Genomic DNA, 6,000 nt, shown 5'->3' with positions numbered 1-6,000 from the left:
ATGCCCGGCGCCGGAGAACTACAGCTCCCGGCGTGCCCTGCGCGCGGCCCCCTCGCCCCGGCCGCGGGGAGCGGGCCGCGTGGGGCATGCCGGGACGCGTAGTTCCGTCGTTTCCGCCGGCCGCCTCGCCGGGGCGCGGTGGGCAGTAGGCGCCCCGCCCCTCGCCGCCGGCGGGGCGGGCAGTGCGCAGGCGCGGGCTGCCGGCGCTCTTTCAAACGGGGCTCCGCCGGCGCCCGCTGAGGGGGGTGTGAGGGAGGCACGGCCCTGCCGCCGAAACCGGGGCGAGGGGAGGAATGGAACGGTGAGTGTGGCGCAGCAGCCACAGCTCTGCTCGGCCTTCGCGGAGTCGGGGGCACACAGCGGGGCCAGTCCCCGTAGCAGCAGCTCAGCGGCGTTAACCGCTGGCTCTTTACCACAACCCGCGGCTGTGGTGCGGCGCGGAGGAGAAGGGGCAGGTTGGTCAGGGAGGACAGGCCAGGAGGCGTTCAGAGGTGCGACAGACAGGTATGCCGTGCCTTTGAAGCCCAGGAAGAAAGTGAGACAGACCTTACAAGGTAAAGGTAAAAGTAGGAGGGAGCAGGGTGGCACTAGGTTCAACCGTTGAGCCGTCCGATGAGGGCGAGGAGGTAGGTGAGGCACTTCAGGGTAATTAAGCATCCAAAGGGCAAGAGCGTGTGTAAAGGGGAAGTTTTGCCACCCGGATGGAGCAGGGCACAGGCAACAAGTTCCCAAAATAGATTGGGGACAGCTGTGTATTTCGAAAGAGCAATACTAGAAAACATTTTAAATAGGAGAAACAGAAAGAGGGGAAGATACTACACATAAAAGTGAACATCAGTTAAGAGATTCCCGAGGAATATGAGGTCCAGAAAAAGGGAAGAATTAACCAAATCCATTTGACTTACCTACAGAACCTGAAAAGATTTTGTGATCTTTGCAGAAGGTTGTGACCTTTAACTGTTAACAAGGACTTGCAGAAATTCTTTGTATGTGAGGAAATTCTTCATTTCAGTGTCTATGCACTGGAAACCTGAAATGAAACTGAACTTACCGGTCACAAGGTGAAGGAGAATGTTTACCTTTTCTTTCTGGGTTTTGTGGGGTTTTCTTTCAGTTTCCAGAGCAGGATGTCTATCCCACAACTCACTGCTGCTGTTATGTCTGTAAGAGAACTTTGAAATTTCAAAACTGTGGCTTGATGGTTTAAGTACTTTGTCTATTTTTTGTATCCAATTTAGGAAATTGTTTCTTAATATCTCCTTCCCTTTCTGAAATGCTTACAGTATACTGCAGTCTTCAGGAAAATAAAAACACAGGTTGAAAGAAAAAGCTCTTTGGAAAAATAGAGAATCCTGCTCCTCTACCCTGACCTCCACCTTCTCATTCTGCTGGTTTTTCCTTTGTCAGTCTATCCCATGGAGATTTCTACCAACATGTAGATCCCAGTTTTGTTACCTCTCTCACCAGCTTTTATGGGAAAAGCTTCTGAAGGGGAAAATAACTGAATAAAATAAGCATGATTTCCTATCCTCATGGAAGACATCTTGGCAGATCAGTGTAAAAGTACAAGATGATGGACCTCCAAACTTCTCCAGACATACTGTGTCCTATAAAAGTAATTATTGATCCTTTAGGGAGGCTAAAAATTCAGAATGTAAAGAAGAAAATTGACTGATTGATTTTAAACCTCATGTGAGTGATTCTTTCAGGTGGTACAATAATTTTAAAAAATACTCTGGAGATCTAAATTTGCCCAAAGAAATGATAGCTCTTTATCCCTTTGACTGGTGAGATGCCACAGGGACAAGAATTGCATTCCACAAACAAAAGGTGTTGGTTTGGGTTGCCATCCCTTAATAGCCCTATTATTTCCAGCTTCCCTATGAGGTTGTCAAGAGTACATGTCTTTTGTCACTATTTCTGTTGTCTGTGCTACCCAACAGATAGTGTTAGAGTGCATTGATTTGCACTACCTCCTTGCCTATAGAAGGGATGATTGATCAACAAGTCTGACCTTGTAAACACTGTAACAGAAGAAAATGTCTTTGAAAGTAGTAAAGAAGGAATTGTAATTAATTGTAATTCTCTACCTGAGAAGTAGTCAAGTGGAATTGTAACTCTTCCACAGAGGTACCTGCAGGTCTTCCGTTGAGTCTTTATGGAGTTAATACAAAGCGATTATGCTTTGAAGAGGAGGGATGCTAAGAAGTGGCGTCAGCATCTTAACTATAAAATAATTACTCCATGGCAGTGTCAGATTACCTCTTCCACAGATACTGAACCTGTTATATTTGTGATAGCCAACAGAATTGATTGGACTTTTGTAATAGCGCAGGAGTATGTAATTAGTCTGACTTCACAGAGGCTTTTCAGTAGTAGAGCAGAATTTCCTGTGTGAGTATTGCTCAGCAAGGAAGTGAAGACTGACTTGGAAACAGGTGTGCTCACACAGCCTACTTGCAGTCAGAAATAGCTAATTCCTCGTGAATTAATTTAGTGCTTCAGTGTTTTTGGAAAGGATGATTAAGACTTTATGTTAGAATCTGGAACAAGGTGATAAATGGCCCCTCAAAGATCCACATAAAGACTCAGCTGTAACTTTTCTTACTGTTTTCACCACTGTTGGAGACAATAAAGGAAGAAAGGGTGTGAAACAAAGTGATAAGGATTTGTGGCTTTTGGGCTGTAAAAGCTTTGGCTTGTAAGCCTAAGTAGCTTAGCTGGGTCTACAGACATCTCAGTCACACCGAGGGTGGTTGCCACAAAACAGCCTGTCAGACTTGATCTGGAGAGGTTTACAATGCATCCTGTAATGAAGTGCGATTCTCGCTGTCACAAACACCAGATGAGACGTCAGAAAATAAACTTAGTCCAGCATCTGATGCAAAGTCTATGGTTTTAATTATCATTGTTTAATTACCTTGGTTAAAGGAATCAAAGTGTTGGTTGCTCCAAAACTTTGGTTTTATTTTAGACATACAGAAATATCCCCACATAAATGTCAGTTTTCTCATTTAATGTTTTCAACATGTTCAAAATAATAAAGTTGTGTATAATTTTCAGCATTAAATGCTTCTTCAGTATACAAATGTCATTCCAATTTTCCTAGCTTAATTTTGTTCTGAACATCAGGGAAGATTATATATCACATGCATTGTAGTTAGCTTGTGCTGGCCAATTAAAACGAAGTTGGGAGTAAAATCCTCATTACAGAACTTATTTATTAATTTCCAAAAGCTTGTCCTCCTTCAGTTAACCATCAGAGTCCAATCCAAAGGATCGGTGAAGGTCACGTTTTCCGCACTGAGGACTGCAAGATGAACACAGAGCCATCAAGATATTCCTCGGTTTACTAGTTAATCTCATATTTAGAAGTACCTTTTCCTTTTTTTTTTTTTAAACATAGTCTTCTCCTTAGTGGGAGACACTCTTGAGAGTGGGAAAAGGAAGAAAACTTTTTTATATAAATGCATTTTGGGTCGGATGATGGTGTTTCCCACCCTAGCATACCAATAAAAAGATTTTTACAAGGAGCTGTGAAGTAGCGGAACTAAACAGGGATACTGATCTTGTTAAATCTTGACTGGCCAATAGAGGATGTATTCTCTCAAATCCTATTTAGACATAAAAGGATTGATCTACATACCTTGCGCAGCTACTCGGCTCTGTAATTGTGTCCTTACCTACTATGTTATTTAATTAAACGTTAAAATATAGTTAAATAGTTTTTGTGTTGAAAGATCTTTGTGTGCACTTACTCTTAAATATGTGAGTGGTACCATTTGCAAAATTGAAGGATTACAAGGTAAACAGTCTGGAACATCTTTCTCTGCGTGAAAACAGGCGCAGCTAGGCCATGTCCTGACTGCTCCTTTGGATAGCACTGCAATATAAGTAAAATTATTGAGTATCTTAAGAATATTTATGTCCCTACAATAGAATGTGCTATACTTATTTTCCCAAATTCATGAACATGAATCAAGCGTTTTGTTGTATACAACAATTGAAAACACAAATTATTGCTCATTGATCTCCATTTTTTTTCCCCTGCCTATGACTACATGTGATTAAAGTTGGTGCCATGTTAAACCTTCAATGCTGGTGAGCAACACTACTATCTATAACCAAAACATCTACTTCAAGTACACAAGCATACCTAGTATACTTCTGCCAAGAACTGGAGACCCAGGAACTGGGTTTGGCCTTACTGGTGTCAGTGGAAGCACAGAAACCTGTACCCCACCATTTCTTGTGGGCAAATAGCATATACCCTAAATTCCTAAGGAATATCTTGTTAAGCCAGAATGATTTTAAACTTTTAAGTTCATATTGCGACATGGACACCCTCTAATATTGTTAAAACACATACATAATAAATGAGAAAAGAATTTTCTAGTGTGGTTTTTTTTCTCTGAAGGGATATCTCTAAGTTATTGGTTTGGGTTTTTTTTCTGTCAGCCTTGGAGCTTTAATCTTATAATTCAAAATTGCCTGACTAATTAACCTGCCATGGCCTTGCTGCTCCATTTAAACTGTGTCTTCTGTCCCACTGGGCTCATTTAAGCTGTGTCTTCAGTCCCACTGGGCTTAAAAATGTGTATCGTCTAGCAGCTAAATTTAGATGTTCTGAAGAAGCACTGTGTATTTCTGGTGCTGTAAGGAAAAGGGATATCTCAGGGAGGTATTCCTTGTGGCTCTAAGTACCGTGCCAAAAAAGTCATTATCATCGTATTCAGCAATAGCTTCTCACAGAGTGAGCAAGCTCTATCCTTGCAGCTAAACAGCAAGCTGAATTACAGTCACCCATGACATCTCCCAGTGCTATACTCCTGTCTCCCTTTTTTTCCTCTTGGAAACCATTTTCAGTGTGGCTCTCAGGTTCACACACCATACAAGGGTGACTTATCAGGACTCTGCTGGCTAAGTTTATTGCTAAGCACATTTCATAAGTGATGAGGCACAAATGTCAGCCTAGAAGTGTTACTCGTATCCCTAAACTTCAGGAAAAACATATTTCTTCAAGTTCACAAGTTCACATATGATTCCATGAAAAGAAACTGAGTGGAAATGAGAGCCTGAGGCACTGAAGGGGTGACATCAGTAATAGCCGAGAATGTGACTTTGCATATTCCCGTTTAACTTAATTCCCCTGATAAAAGACCCTGGCTCCAGGACAAACTATGCAGCACTGAAGTGAGGAGGAGGGATCCTCTACTTCCCATAGTTAACCCTGGAATCAGAGAACACATTTTCCCACCTCTCCACTTGAGATGTGACCAAGTCAAGTCCAAGCATTTTCCCATTTCCTTGTCCCATCTCCAAAGTCTGGAGAAAACATCCTTTTGGACTAAATTCAGCCTGTCTTTAGGATCCCTGCCAGAGGCACTGCTCTGTTTGTGGTAATCTGTCCTGAAGTTCAGCTGAAAAGGCATGATATGATCGCAGTGACTCTTAGGTCCACCTGGGCAGAGGCGGTTTTGGCACTAATGGCTTCCATGCCTAATAACGCAGAACAACAGGATTCTACCCTGGCTCTCAAATCTGATTTAACTCAGGCTGACTTCGTCTTCCTCCACCTCATAACTGGATTCTGAATAGCTTTAAGATTAGAAGACACCTGATCATTCTGGGTAAAAATCATCATGATTATTAGTATAAAAACTCATTAAGATATGCCCACATGAAGTAGAATAATTTCTTTGTGCTCCACCAAAACTTTGGTTTCATTTAAGACTAGGGATTCCAAGATGCATAAATGGGTGTAGGCAGAAATTTTCTACATAAGTTAACACATGAAGGGAGCTGCATGTTTTACAGGTGTTACTGAGACAAAGAATTATCTGATCTCTAGAACATATATAGCATGACTGTATGTACAGACAGCACATCTTTACAGATTCCAGCAATTTTCCGGCTATACCATTTTAAATTAATGCATCTAAATTAAGGTCATGGTTTATTCACATGAGAATGCATAAACCAAATCACAAGAAGTTGTTG

The sequence above is a fragment of the Strix uralensis genome, chromosome 4, assembly GCF_047716275.1.
Source record: "Strix uralensis isolate ZFMK-TIS-50842 chromosome 4, bStrUra1, whole genome shotgun sequence".
Lineage (NCBI taxonomy): Eukaryota > Metazoa > Chordata > Aves > Strigiformes > Strigidae > Strix > Strix uralensis.
Note: the sequence above shows the minus strand (reverse complement) of the source record.